Here is a 15,903-nt window from a genome sequence, read left to right on the forward strand (position 1 = left end):
TCGATTACATTTCTTTCTAGGTAAGCTTCGATCTCGTTGGACTGGCCCTTACATTGTGGTCACTGTGTATCCTCATGGGGCCATTAAGATAAGAGATCCTGATAATGGCAAGGAGTTTAAAGTAAATGGACATCGCTTAAAGCCATTTGTCGAGAAAGTTGATTAAGAGGACATGACCATACCTCTGACTGATCCTGTTTACCAGGATTGATCTCCTAGTCTGATGGAGGTAAAGGTAGGTTTCCTGCTTTCATAGGACTAAGGTAGTTTGTTTTATACTGCTTTAGGATAGATGTTAAACTTAGCGCTCCTGGGAGGCAACCCAGCTTTTCATTCCATTTTATTTTCTTAGTTAGTTAGTTCAATGTTTGTGGGTAACATTGTTACAAACCCTCACGAGACTACAACTCGTCCACTAGGGGCAACCTAGGGGTTTAAAGGCTTGTTGCATACGCTAAATGCAATCGAGAGTACCTGCGAAAGTGGTGTAGGTATGATCTTCTTTTTTGTGATTTTATTTTTGTTATTTTATTTTTGTTATTTTTGAGAAAGCCTCTTGATTCTCCGTTCAGGTACTATCTTTCCATCACTCCTCTTTTATTTTCGTTGTCCCATGTGCATTACATGATTATTTCTTTTACATTGAGGACAATGTAGACTTTAGGTTGGGGGTGGGAGATTAGGTCTCCTAATCGGTGTTTTCTTGGTCTTAAGAGCAAAAATTGTGAAAATTTAAAAAAAAATGGAAATTCTTGTGAATTCGATGTGATTTTGATGGCCATCTTGAATTTAAAATTACAAGATAAGTGATGTTGGTAAATTATGACTCATGCATTCAGCTAGTTGTTAGATTTCACAGTTAAGTTTGAATTATTAATCCATAATTAGAAGTTGTAAACATTGATTGAGTCATGATTTCACATGTCACATCTCGCCATGCACATTAAGGGTTTAGTTCAATATTAAAGGATTAACTTGGTGATCACTAAGCTTGAAAGGAACCAATCTAAGAAATTAAAAGGATTAGGTGAATGGTCTACACCATAGGTTTGCTCCCTATAGGTGTAGATTTAATTCCCCATGAATGATATGTGAAAAAATTTGGGTGTACAGTCTTCACCATAGGTTTGCTCCCTATAGGTGAGAATTTGATTCCCCTTCTTGGCGTTACTTTTACTAGAAAAATCAAAAGCTAAAAAAATAAAAAGATGATCTGTGAGGCAAGTTTTGGTTTAAGTTTTGATTATCATGAATTATCTTGTTGGTTACCAATGATATCCTGAAATAAAGAAGTGAATTTTAATGATGATAAGCCGAGATTACACTATACACTCATAGAATTCAATGTTTAGAATTTTTCTAATTGATGGAGTAATACTTTGAACTTGATTATGTAATTTACCGTACGCTTGAGTCCATGAGAAAGTAATGCCTAACATTCATGAATCTTAGAATTCTAGGATCTGGATCGTTTTTCAAAAATTACTCAGGTTCAGAGAAATCATCCTGTAATTCTCAAACGTATTTTTCGCATACTTTGCTCGGGACTAGCAAAATGCTGGTGGGGGTTGTGTTGAGGGTCAAATATTGCATATCAGACCCCAGTTATTGCCTGGATTTACGAACATAATATTGTTTAATGCCCTATTTTAATCGTGTTTGTGTTGCAAGGTGTATTTACAAGCTTGGACTGAAAAAGGGTGCTAAATGCATGAATTGACACTCCAAAATCACCAAGGCAAGGGATGGACCCAAGGGGACCAAGATCAATGGATTTACACGTCAGAGACCCGAGAAAATCGAGAAACTGAAGTTCAAATGTTCCGAAATTGGTCCAGAATGCAAGATCACATGGTTCTAACCATAATTCGGCTCGAAACTTCATACATGGCCTGAATGCCATAAATTAACCGTACACATAGAATTTCATCCATTGGATCCATGTGGAATTGGTCCAACAGTCAGATCAGCACATTAATCATCAATATGGGGCTCACCTGATCTCTAGATACGCTTCAGTTTTGGACTCAACGTCTTAAATTAAATGAGGAAGGGGATGGACGAAGCGTATTTCTCGAATACATCACTTGGGACCCACACATGCGATGCATGTGCATAGCACACACACTAGCCGCGCCGCATCGGACAGTCAGCCCAGTCAAAGCCGGGCTGACCCGACTCTTACCAGGACTCAAATAGCGTCCGATGCTGTTTTCGCCACTTGTCTTAGGAGATGGCCAAGAACAGCACCTAGGTGTCCTTTTGCCACTATGCAAGCGTCTTCACGATCCCAGCCGTTTAATGCAAGATGAACGGTGTAACGCCCAGTCTTGTGGGCCACAACGAAATCAAACCGGTCTCACCCTTCCCCAACGATTTTTCAAGATAATTCCAATGGACGGAGTAGATTTTCCAGAATACACTATTCATAGGCCCACCGACCACCTCAGCGCAACTACACAGGCTCTGTTTCTCAAACAGAGCCTGCGGACGAGTTTCATGGGCCACCACCGTACACCGAAGGTCCGATCCGTACCATCCATGGGAATCTCACCGATCGTCTTATCCTCTCCTAGGTGTCAGTTTGACCCCATGTAAGGTATCGTAAGATCCTATCCGTTAAATGCGGGATGGACGACGGAATAAAGGATCCTGTGGACCACATCAAAAGAAGGCCAAAAATACACCTTCCCGACTTAAATTCTGAGATAAATTCAATGGACGGATCAGATCTCTCCTATAACATCAATCATGGGCCCCACTGACGCCGAAAATCCAAAATTCTGCCCTTCTTACGCACTACGTGTGACCAGACGCTGTCCGGTTTTGATGATCGTTTTGTGAACGATATCACGGTCGGATCCATGATCCAGACCGTCCACACGTTGCAACAGGTGGCCAAGACCATGACCATGCAGTCAGAACCAAAGATAGGACGTCCACTATCCAGAAATTCAAGCCAAACACAAGTTGATTTGCGTTGTTTTTCCGCATGCGCACGGTGATGCGTAAAGGCTACAAAACCGACTTCAGCAGCACTGACATCTCGCTGGCTATCTATAAAAGAGAAGAAGAAATGAGAGAGAGGGTATTCAATTCCAATAGGCATTCAAGGAGCTTGGCTGGGACGTGAAGCAAGAAGAGAGACAGGGCAGAGACGAGTTCTACTTTCCCTTCTTCTTCTTTAGAATTTTCTTTTGTTTATGAATTTTTCCAGAGAGTATAGCCTCATCATGTCCATGAGTGGCTGAACCTCTTAGCTAGGGCTAAGAGGTGAAGCTCGTAGTGTGATGGGAGAATTTATGCGTGTGCCTTTTGTTTAGATTGAATGGATTTTGATTTAATTTTATTATGGGAATATTTTTAGTTTTTAATGGTCTGTTGTGACTGAAATTACAATGGGTCTGCGATGACTTTGAGTATTTCTTTTTACTTTTTATATTTATGATGTCAGGAAGCCCTGTTGTTCACCATCGTCTGTAATATTATTTGAAACAAGGCTAGACTGGTTGTACAAGGGTACACTCAAATTGAAGGCACTGATTATAATGAAACCTTTGCCCCAGTAGCTTGTCTTGAATCAATCAGACTATTCATATCAATTGCTTGCTTTAGAAAATTCAAAATTTATAAAATGGATGTAAAAAGTGTCTTCTTAAATGGTGATCTACATGAAAAAGTGTATGTTGAACAACCAATGGGTTTTGAAGACCCTAAGAACACTGATCATGTCTATCGCCTTAAAAAGGCTCTCTACGGTTTGAAACAAGCTCCCAGGGCATGGTACGAAAAGTTAACTAAGTTTTTACTAAGTCATAATTTTCAAATGGGGAGTGTTGATAAAACTTTGTTTGTTAAGAAACATAACGATCACATCTTAAAAGTGCAGATCTACGTTGATGATATTAGTTATGGATCTACCTATTCTAACATGATTGTTGAGTATGCTGATTTAATGAAGTCTATGTTCGAAATGAGTATGGTTGGGGAATTAAATTATTTCGTAGGGCTACAAGTAAAATAAAAACCTGATGGTATTTTTATTTCTCAAACCAAGTATACTTTGAACTTGATTAAAAAGTTCGGATTTGAGAATGGTAAGAATTTTGATACTCCTATGAGTACAACTTTAAGACTCTCAAAGGACTCTACAGGTAAAAATGTTGATCATAAATTATATCGTAGTATGATTGGCAGTTTACTTTATTTAACTGCTAGTAGACCTTATATTTGCGTTAGATATTAGTCTAATCCTAAAGAGTCACATCTAATTGCTGTTAAGCGGATAATGCGATATGTCGCAAATACTGCTAAATTGGGTCTCTGGTATCCTTATGATACTAGTGTTCAATTGGCTGGGTACTCATATGCTGATTAGGCTGGTAATATTGATGACAAGAAATCAACCAATGGTAGTTGTTTTTATATTAAAAATTGTTTGGTTTCTTGGTTTAGCAAGAAACAAAGTTCTATATCGCTCTCAACTGCTGAGGCTGAATACATTGCAGTAGGAAATGCATGTACTTAGCTTGTTTCGATGAAACATATGTTAAACAATTATGGAATTATACAGGAATCAATGATATTATTTTATGATAATTCCAGTGCTATAAATATTTCAAAAAATCCAATCCAGCATTCACGTATCAAGCACATTGACATTAGGTATCATTACATTCGTAAATTAGTGGAAGCAAAAATAATGTCTTTAGAATACATTCCGACCGAGACTCAACTTGCTGACATTTTCACTAAACCGCTCGACAAAAGCAGGTTTAATAAATTGAAATTTGATCTTGATATGTGCAATCTAAATTGATTATTCATGCATGTATATATCATAGTGTATATATATATTTGATAATTTATGTGTTTAAATTTCAAATTTTCATGAAAAATGCATATTTTTGTTTGTACACAACCAGTCGTGGATGTGCTCGACCGGTTATGGTACGACTGATCAAGGACAGCTCAAGATTGGTTATGGAGCTCGCTGGTCATTTTAAAAATTGGGGGAAAACATTTTCTTCTTCATTTCTTCCTTCTTCTCCAACGGGTGTGGCATGACTAGTCGTACCCAACTGCTTTATTCTTCAAGGTAAGTCCATCATTTCAGTTTTTCTTGTAGATTTATGCTCTAATCACTTCATTTTCTTCCTTGGAGTGGTTAATTTCAAGTTCTCTTGAAGATTTTGGGGTTTTCTACACCCAAATCTGATCTTTGTAAACCCCACTCTATCCTATTTGCATCTTCTTGATTCTTTGAATTTCTTCATGTAAATGGATGCTAAAGGAAAAAAGAAAACTTCCCATGGTCCATCATCTTCTAGATCAACTCCTATCTCTCGGCGCCATCTTCAGTCACCCGAAGATGATCCCTCACATGTGCGGGATTTGCGTATGTGCAATATCATTGTTGAACGGCCTATTAATTTTGACCACATTGCTCCTTTTGGTATTCTTCCTCTTCTCCAAGCTGTAAGATGGCCTAACATCTTACATTGGGGTGGGCCTGCATACCAATCTATTGCACAGGACATGTTTGCATGTATCTCTTAATTTTCATCTGAGAATTTAACATTTAAAATTGATGCCAGAGAAGGTCCATTTGATGTAAACCACCATTTGGTTTCGGGCTTTATGGGCATACCTGTCAATGATGAGGGTATTTCTATCCATACTTTAGCTGAAAAACCCTCAGAATCAGAAAAACGCATGCTCACTAGAGATCTATATAATATGAATGTGCAATGGACTCATAAAGGGAATGCACTCCCCTCAAAGTACTTGTTACCCAGATACAGAGTTCTCCACAAAATTTTTATTTCAAATCTATATCCTCGTTCAGGTAACAAAACTGAACTGACTTCATTTATGGTTCAAGTTTTGCATTCTATTATCTCTAGTACTAAAGTTTGTCTGCCTTCTTTGATATGTCATTCCATCATTCAGTTTCGTCTCCATCTAGGTCATAGTAATATTCCGTTTGCCTATCTTATAACTATGTTAGCTAATCACATGTTAGTTGTTATGCCTGTTGGAGAAGCTCATATCCATCATCTTATTTTTAACAATTCAAATATAAACAAGATGAAATTGGAATTGGCTCCTGGCCAAGTAGATGTTGGTGGTGGAGCTGAAGCAGGGAATGAAGATGAAACTGGCAATCTTCCTGATGATGTTAATATGGATGATATCTTTGATGAACTTGAATCTGATTCTACTAATGATCCTGACAATGAGCCATTTGATTTTGATGCTCGTCTTCGTGCACTTGAGGAGAAAGTTGAGAACATGAATGTTGCGCATGATTTATAATTTAAATATATGCGCAAGTATCTTAAGTGCATAAACAATGGCCTTCATCAACTTGATCCTATTATACCTGCTCCTTCATCTGAATCTGATTAAGTATTTTATCCTTTGGTCTGTATTAACTCTAATACTGTTTTACCTTTGTTGGTATGTGAACCTTGATTTTACTTAAGTTTGGTTGACTGACCTTTGTTTGTGGATTTGAATTGGTTAATAGTTTTTGGACTTTAATTTCCTTAAATCTTGTCTAGTTAATTATTTTCTTACTCCTGTTTATTATCCTTTTTCATTTCTTTTTTGTTTCCTTTGTCATATTGTGACAAAAAGGGGGAGAAGATTTCAAGTAGTTTGGATTGATTGGAATGGATATGGATTGAAGGGTAGTAAGGGTAGTAACATATGTGTGTGCTACTCAGCTGAGGGAGTAAGAATTTGTGCTAGTTAATGACAACTGGTGCATGATTCTTTAACCAGGCTGTACCTGGTTCTCTTATATAACTGGTGCATGATTCGTTATTAAGCATGTTGTGCTTCTCTTTTTTTTTAGTGTGTTTGTCACAAATTTGACAATGGGGAGATTGTAAGTACTATGGTTTTATGCTCCTTTGGTTGTCAAATTTTGTGGTGTCAAAACCTCAATCTATGTCTTGTACGTATAGCTCATTGGTATATATGTTCAAGGCATTGTATCACCTCTCTAAACACTTTGTTTTAAGTCAAGAACGAAGAACTACTTCAAATCATTTCAAGTAATGCAAGTACAAGCTACATCGGAAGAAGTGATCTTGTTCAAGACCCAAGTCAAGTGTAATTCAAGCTACAAGAAGTACAACTCAAGATTAAGTGTAATAGAAAATCTCAAGCTCAATGTTACATTAAGTAGAGAGATCTCAAGCTTCACAATCTTCAAAGGTCAACTATTATCTGAAGAAATGAAGTCTCAATGTTCATACCTCACTTTCAAGGTATGATTGACCTTAGAATGACCTTAGGGTAGGTCATTTTGTATACATAATTCAAATTGAATTACTTTAGATGTATTTGGACTATTCTAAGACTAGTCCTGAACTCTGTTTAACTAGTCCTAGCTCTGGCTCGACCAGTCCAAGAAATTCCAAGACCAGTCTTAAGTTGCAAATTTTTAAATTTTTTTGGTTGAGCTACGACCAGTCCTGGACTCTGTTCGACTAGTCGTGTGATAGTACACGACTCGCCCTACGATTAGTCCTGGACCTACGACTTAAATTTCAGCAATTGTTTCTGGTTTCTCACGACCAGTTGTAGGATGCTCACAACCAGTCGTGGACACCCTACGACCAATCGTAAAACGGTTTTATTCGATTGCGCTTAAAATTTCAAAAATCTATTCGGTCTACGACCAGTCGTAGTGTCCTCAGGACCAGTCGTAGATAAGATTTTTGCAACTATAAATAGAACACGAATTTCAGAGTTTTATATCGAATTTCAAGAAAAATCAAGGCATCACTCTGAGATAAGTTTGTGTTCAACATTGTGCCTATTTAATATTCTCTTTTGTTAGCTTTATTAATTTAATTTTGTTTCTATATTTCAATCTGAATTGAAAAGAGGAATTGTTGTATTCCTTCTTTTTAGAATCAAAATCAAATATAGCTAACTCAACTGGTTTAATTTAAAATCAATTAGAACCTAGAACCATTTCAAAGTGAGTATTGGACATTGAACTTCCATATTTAAACTTCTACTCCGATTGGTTCTTCTGGGCAGCTACAAGAGGAGAAATCTAGGTATTTTACTGTATTATAAATTTCCTTCATTTTGGTTTGTGTTTGAGATTAATCCTGAAAAAATCTCAATCTAATGGCTATCTGAGGAGAGCTAGGAAAACTCAGAAGTGGAGTTTTTGAATTGTGTAAGCCTATTTGAAAGACACAATTGTGAAGGTTTTAGGTGAACCTGTGAAACCTATTTTCATAGTGAACGCTAATATCCTCTGTGTGAGGATATTAGGAGTGGAGTAGCAAGCTGTGTGGTTGTTGTTTAACAGTTGATGTACACACAGGCAAACCACTATAACTCTTTGTGTTTTGTGGATGTGTGATTTATATTTCCTATCTTTTATCATTCAAGTTTGTGGAATGTATGTGTGGATGTGAATGTTGTAATATTTACATTTCAAGCATTGTGTAGAATGTTGTAATAATTTAGATTTAAATTCTTGCAATTTATTTCAATTCCTTGCTATTTATTTATTTCTCTTCGGTTTGAGTTTTTGATACGAAGAACGTTCTAGAAATAAGGTTGTCCTGCCATAAACCCTTGGTTTTTATGGTGTAAGGTTGTCCTTAGAACAACATTTGTATCAACCTCTCAATACTTGTTTATTGAGGTTGCCTTTCATTTCAGCATTGTGAATTGATTTACTTTATTTGACTATCTTATTATTTAATTCCGCTATTATTATTTTAAATTTGGCATTGTCCTATTCACCCCCCCTCTAGGACATATAGCTTGGCCTACTGACAACAATAAACAATCCCATAATGCAGAAATATAAAACAACCTCAAGAGTCCAAGTATTGAGAGGTTGATACAAATGTTGTTCTAAGGACAACCTTATATAAAAAACCAATGGCTTATGGTAGGACAACCTAATTCCTAGAACGGTTTGTATATCAAAAACTCAAACTAATACAGAGGAATAAAGAAATAAACAACAAAGAAAGAAACTAAGTTATTACAATATTCCCACACTTACATAAAAAAATTACAACATTCTCCACAAATGCATCAAGGGAAAATACAACGTCTACAAAATAAAATAATCAATCAATCACCACAAGACTAGAAATTATAGTGGTTCGTTTATGTGTACATTAACTGTTTAGAAAAACAACCACATAACTACTCCACTCCTAATATCCTTACACAATGGATATTAGTGTTCACTATGAAAGTAGATTTTTCAAGGTTCACCTAAAACCCTCATAATTATGTCTTTCAAGTAGGCTTACACAATTCAAAAACCCCACACTCTGAGTTTTCTGGATCACCTCAGACAAACCAAAACAAAGAGATTTTTTGGCACAATCTTAATGAAACCAAAAGAATGAACTTACAAAACAGTAAAATACTTATCTGGATATTCTCCTTTTGATGCAGCCCAGAAGAACCAATTCGGAGTAGAAGTTCAACGTAGAAGTTCAATATTCATACTCACTTATGAAATGATTCTAAGTTCTAAATTGATTTTAAATTAAATTACCTTAGGCTAGCTTGATTTGATTTTGATTCCAATAAATAAGAATACTTAAATCCCTCTTTCAAATAAAATTGAAATGCAGAATACAAAATCAAATACAAAGAAAGCTAACTAAAGAGAATATAAAATGAGCACTAAATAGCTTAAGAATATCACTAACTTATCTCTCAGAGTGGTGTATTGATTTTGCTTGAATAGGATACCACACTCTGGAATTCGTGCTCTATTTATAAGTGCAGAAATCACACTCTCGACTGATCTTGAGGTCGGCACAACTGTTCATAGGATCAATGAACTTTTAAAAATTTGGGCACAATAAGATAAAGTCGTTCCATGACTGGTCGAAGGACCTGCTCGACTGGTCGAGTGGCCTCCACGATCGGTCGAGTCCTATCCACGACTGGTCGTGTGGAACCCAATTTAGTTGCTGGACTTTGAGTCAAGCCTGCAGGACTGGTTGAGCACAGGTCGAGCACTGTTCATACGACTGGTCGAGCAGTCTCCAGGACTGGTCGAGGCTTTAACAAAAATTTCTGAAAATAAGTAACAAACTTAGGACTGGTCGAGGAATTCTTAGACTGGTCGAACCAGTGTTACGACTAGTCGAGAAACAGTCTATGCACTTATAAAGTGACCCAATTTAAATTATGTATTCAAAATGACCTACCCTATGGTCAATCTAGGGTCATTCATACCTTATACATGATGTATAAACATTGAATCTTCTTTTACTTCAGTTGATAGTTGATCTTTGAAGTTCATGACGCTTGATATCTTATCATATGATGAAGCTTGAACTTGAGACTTCTGAAGCTTGAATTTGACTAACATTGAAGCTTAAACTTGAGATTCAAAGTATAGGAAATTTGTCTTGACTTGGACGAAGCTTTAACTTGAACTTTTAAAGCTTAAAAGATTGAATTCACACTTGATGTTATACTTGAACATGAACATGTAATCTTGCATTTGAAATTGTTGAAGTAAAGACCTTTGTCCTTGTACATGAGATGCACTATCTTGTATATGTAGATGTGCTACACAAGACACAGATTCTAAGAGGTTTTGGCACTACATAATTTAACAATCATAGGAGTTAGATACCATAGCACTTACAATAGTTCGATCATATCGAAGGATCTTCAACGCTATGAGGCCATTTTGATCATATCAACAAAGTTTTTAACTAGTTTTATAGTCGTTACAAAATAACTTTTTATACAATTAGCATTCAGTTCTTCGGTAAAGGATGAATTTTGTTTGAAAGTAAAGCCTAAGTGATTCTCCACTCAATGTACCTCTTGTCATGCCCCAAACTCATAAACTGGGCTCACAAAATTTTTGATTGCTGAATCCGATGCCAACAGCCTCTGTAGTACCCCATTCTCGGCTTCCAGCGTGCATACGCTAGATTCCGATCTTAAGATCCCATAAAGAGGATTTTTCAAAGTACATTTATCTCATAAGAAGCATAACCACAAGTTTACCCAAATCACAAAGGCAACATCATCATCACATATCTACTAATATAAAAAGTTGAATACAGTGCTAAAAGGGAAATACATATATTAAAAAACGTAGCTCCAAAAGACAGCTGCACACTCCAAACTCAACGCTACTGTGACCTAACACCACCTGCACGCTTATATCGTGCATAAGCTTATAGAAAGCTTAGAGGGTGGTGTAAGTCTGTGCAATGCACATGCGAAGCATATAGATATCAGAGTAATGCGGAAACATGCTGGCAAGTTCGTAAAAACCATCAGCCTTATCCAGGCTATGCGATGCAAAAACATAATAAGCCAATATCATATATTAAGGAAGCAATGTAGATCAGCTATGCAATGTGGAGACATAGTAAGTTAAATATCAGATACCGAGTCTACTAATACCGTCAACCTTAATTAGGTTATGTAATACAGAAGCACAGTAAACCAATGCTATGTGCTAAGGATGTAATGCAATATGCGATGCGAATGAAATGACCAAGCTGGAGTGTGAAGTCAAGATGATAGTACGTAGTATCGCAGGCTACGGGGTCCACCACAAGGGACTTCTATCTAAACCAGTCTCATACCTAAATTTGGATAGTCAGACTCAATGTGATAAACTCCCGATCTCAGGTTAGTCGCGCGCCCCAACTAAAATCTTGGCCATTGCGAAGGTACACGTAACAAATAGTTGCGCACCACTAGCCCGAGTGGATAGTGAATAAATTAGTATGCAAATCCTACTTAATAAGTTCACGTATCAGTATTGTACATCTCTGGGATCATCACTTGGGTCTATTACACTCTACGCCAACTTGCCGCCCCTATTCGAGCACACAACTGGGTAGGTGGAAGAGACCTCACTATTCGCCTGCCAAAATCGGGCTCGACTCGGCTCGGCTCGGCTCGTCGACAGCGGACCAATTTCTCAAGCTGGTCAAACTCAACCTAGATATTGTCCCCTCACTCAGGTGGGTAAGGTCACACACCCTCCCAACTGACCACGACACAGTGAGAGATGCGGCCTACTGGTATAAGTCCCTCATGCGCTCATATATATCCACTCAGTCTCGACGTTGGGACGCCTCCTGACCAGGAGGTTTAATGATTTTCACCCAGGGACATCTATGGCACCTGTATGCTAAAACTAAACATTTTTGGTGTCCTATCTAGCTATCCATAACATGCTTGTAGAGGCCACACCCTGATATCGCTAGGATGTACAGTGGTTATATCACAAAATGCAAGATGCATGAATCACACAGTCTAATCATGCATCAATCCTGAGCATACCGCGCCCTGATGTAGGGCAACTCCGTCTCTCAGGGAGTCCCATAAATAACCTGCCCTATGGTATATGCAATGGTCAATCACATCTCATAACAAACATGCAGGTGATGCGTATGGGCATGTATCATGATGCTATGCTGTCACATACTCATAATCAGTATCGACAATTGGCACCGATAATCGACATCGATAATTAGTCTATGCAATCGGCCTCGGCAATGTAGACATTTAACCAACATTGCCCCCAAGGAATGACCCACATAGAGCCTAACATATAGTGGACTCATGGCATAATCGGAATCAGCCTCGATAATCGAAATCGGCCTAGACAATCGGAATCGGCCTCGACAATCGGAATCGGCTTATACAATCGGCCTAGGCAATCGGAATCGGCCTCAATAATCGGAATTGGCTTCGACAATCTGCCTCGACAATCGGAATCAGCCTCGACAATCGAAATCAGCCTCGATAATTGGAATTGGCCTCGATAATCGGAATCGGCCTCGACAATTAGCCTCAACAATGGAAATCGGTAATTGGCCTAACAAAGGGCCTAAGGGAAGGTCATAATGTAGACATTTAACCATCATCGCCCATCAATGTAGACATTTAACTATCATTGCTCCCAAGGAGTGGCCCACATAGAGCCAAATGTATCGTGGGCCCATGGCCTCACATAAGAGCCTCATATACAACATAATGGGCTACATACAATCTCAATGGGCCACATACAATCATAATGGGCCTTACCATATGGGCCAAATATACATCATGTTGGGCCTCAACAAGGGCCACAAATACATCATATTGGGCCTCATCAGTTGGGCCACAATTACATCACAATGGGCCTCCTCACATGAGCCATATATACATCATATCGGGCCTCATCGCCTCAAACATATCATAATGGGCCACATCTCATGGGCCTCATATATATCGCAATGGGCCGCATCACATGGCTGCACCAATGAGCCTCATATACATCAAGTGGACCACATCAATCGGCTACACCAATGGACCTCATAAACGTCAAGTGAGCCGCACCAATGGGCCTCATATACATCAAGTGGGTCGTACCAATGGGCCTCATATGCATTAAGTGGGCCGCACCAATGGGCCTCATATACATTAAGTGGGCCACATCAATGGGCCGCACCAATGGGCCTCAAAAACATCAAGTGGGCCGCACCAATGGGCCTCATATACATTAAGTGGACCGCATCAACGGGCCGCACCAATGGGCCTCATAAACGTCAAGTGGGCCGCACCAATGGGCCTCATATATATCAAAAAAATGAATCATATCGAAAAATCATCTGGACCATACTACAACTAGCAGTGGAGATAATGATTTTCGTCATTAAAATCCTACAGAGCCTACCATAATGTTTATTTTCCATCCAATCTGTTCTTAAGGTCACAAAGACCCGAATTAAGTGGAAAAACAAATTTCACATTCATCCAAAACTTCTGCACTCCCAAAAGGGTTTCAATGGTAGGCGTTCAATGCTCCACTGTTTATGCAGTGTGGTCACCCGATATATCTGTCTTATTTTTTTAGTCTCAAGCCTTAAGACAAGCTCACCATTTGGATGAATAGTTTGGATGTAACACATACATCATGGCCCACCATCCATGGCCAGACGGTGGGGATAAAATACATACACCAAGGTGGATCCCACCGTCCAGCCATCTGGACGGTGTGGATGAAACCCAAACAATCAACAATGGGTCCCTCAAAACTTGCTGACTTCACTACACCAGCCAATCCATTTCATGCTAGGTGGGTCCCACGTATCAAAGGTGGATTCCCACCGTCCAATTCACTGGACAGTGAGGAAGGGAGATGAAACGGATACATCTGGTGGGTCCCACATGGGCCCACCAGCTATACATATTATATATATATATATGAAATGCTTATATCTGGTGGGTCCCACCTAGGCCCACCAGCTATATATATAACATATTATATTATATTATATTATATCAGCTCCAGCGTCCAGGCTGTCCAGGGCCTAGATACGAGACACACATTAAGGTGGGGTCCGCACGTCCCACCTGATGGACGGTTGGATAAACCATGTGCATCTGTAAGGTGGGCCTCACCCATCACCGTCCAGGTGGACGGCTAGATAAAGCACATGCCTCAAGATCGGCCACTCTGGCGACTGCAGGGCCCACTTGCATACGTCCAGTGGTCAAGGCCTGGATGTTTTTAAAAAAATATATATATAATATAATAGATATAAATATAATATAATATACTATATAGGTATATGTGGTGGGCCAGGCAGTGGCCGACCCCCCATCCTCTCCAAAACAAGTGGGCCGTGAGGATAAAACAAATACATCGGGGTGGACCAGCGGTTGGGCAAACCCCTGCCCACTGGATCTGACCCATTCTTTGGCTCATGCCCAAAATGATCCCTCCATGGATGGTGTGGATAAAAATACATGCATCAAGGTGGGCCATGCAATCAGGGGAGAGAGAGACAGAGAGACAGAGAGAGAGAGAGAAAGAGAGAGAGAGAGATGGCGTAGAGGAGGGATCCTGCCACTATGGGCCCCTCTTTGCTTACAATCACATACATGAAAATGGGTCCCAAAATCGTATGGACCCTAAATCAAAATAAAAAAAATCTAGCACTATGAACACCCACCGTTAGATCTTGGTCTCCTCTTTCCACCGATGCGTTCTAGAGCTCTAAGGGATGAATTTCAACGGTTGAAATGAAGCTTGGAGGGTGGGATTGGATGGTACGAAGGTGGGCCACACCAGCTCTCTCCCATGGAGCTTAGACGTTGGGTTGCTTGGGAGAATGAGAGAGAGAGATGAGAGAGAGGTTGTAAGAGATGGGTGTGATGGGTGAGGATAAGTGAAAGTTGATGGATGTACTTGACATGTAAGGGATGTGTAAGGGAGAGAGTTGACTTTGGGGATGGGTGTTGTACTTAGGGATGGGTGTGAATGATGGGAGTGATGGGATGTGTACTTGACATTTGATGTGATGGATTGTCTTGGAATTTACAATGCGCGATGTTTTTCTCTAATTGAACGCGGGCCCACATCTCCTGGCCCGAGTATCGCCTTAGCGTGCGGGACGTGGTGTCGGAACCGTGGTGACAACGCGGTCGTAAGGGTACAAGTCTCGGGTCAATCTGACTCTGGAATATGGGATACAACTCAGGGTTGCACGCAACTGCTATATACGCACCACGGGTCGTCAAAATTCAATCGAGAGGACCGCGGAAGCCTACGAAACGATACAGACTAGGATATAGGTTTCACACCTCTCCTATACTCCAAAGTAAGGAGATTCATGTCATCCTTCTTATGATTAACTACTCTAATGAACATTTCGAGCTCCATTATGAAAGTGTTCATATTCTTTCTCTTATTCTAGATATTAGATACAAACCTATATATAAGTAAATCATTGCCTAAAAATCCTCTAAAACACCCATCTAGGTCAATTTATACTAGGAACCAATTAACATCATTAGTTATAGGAGATTCATCCCAACTCTCATTGTCTTAGTCACCTCATTGGAGCATCAAATGTGATG

Source organism: Magnolia sinica, chromosome 8 (assembly GCF_029962835.1).
Source record: "Magnolia sinica isolate HGM2019 chromosome 8, MsV1, whole genome shotgun sequence".
NCBI classification, from domain to species: Eukaryota; Viridiplantae; Streptophyta; class Magnoliopsida; order Magnoliales; family Magnoliaceae; genus Magnolia; species Magnolia sinica.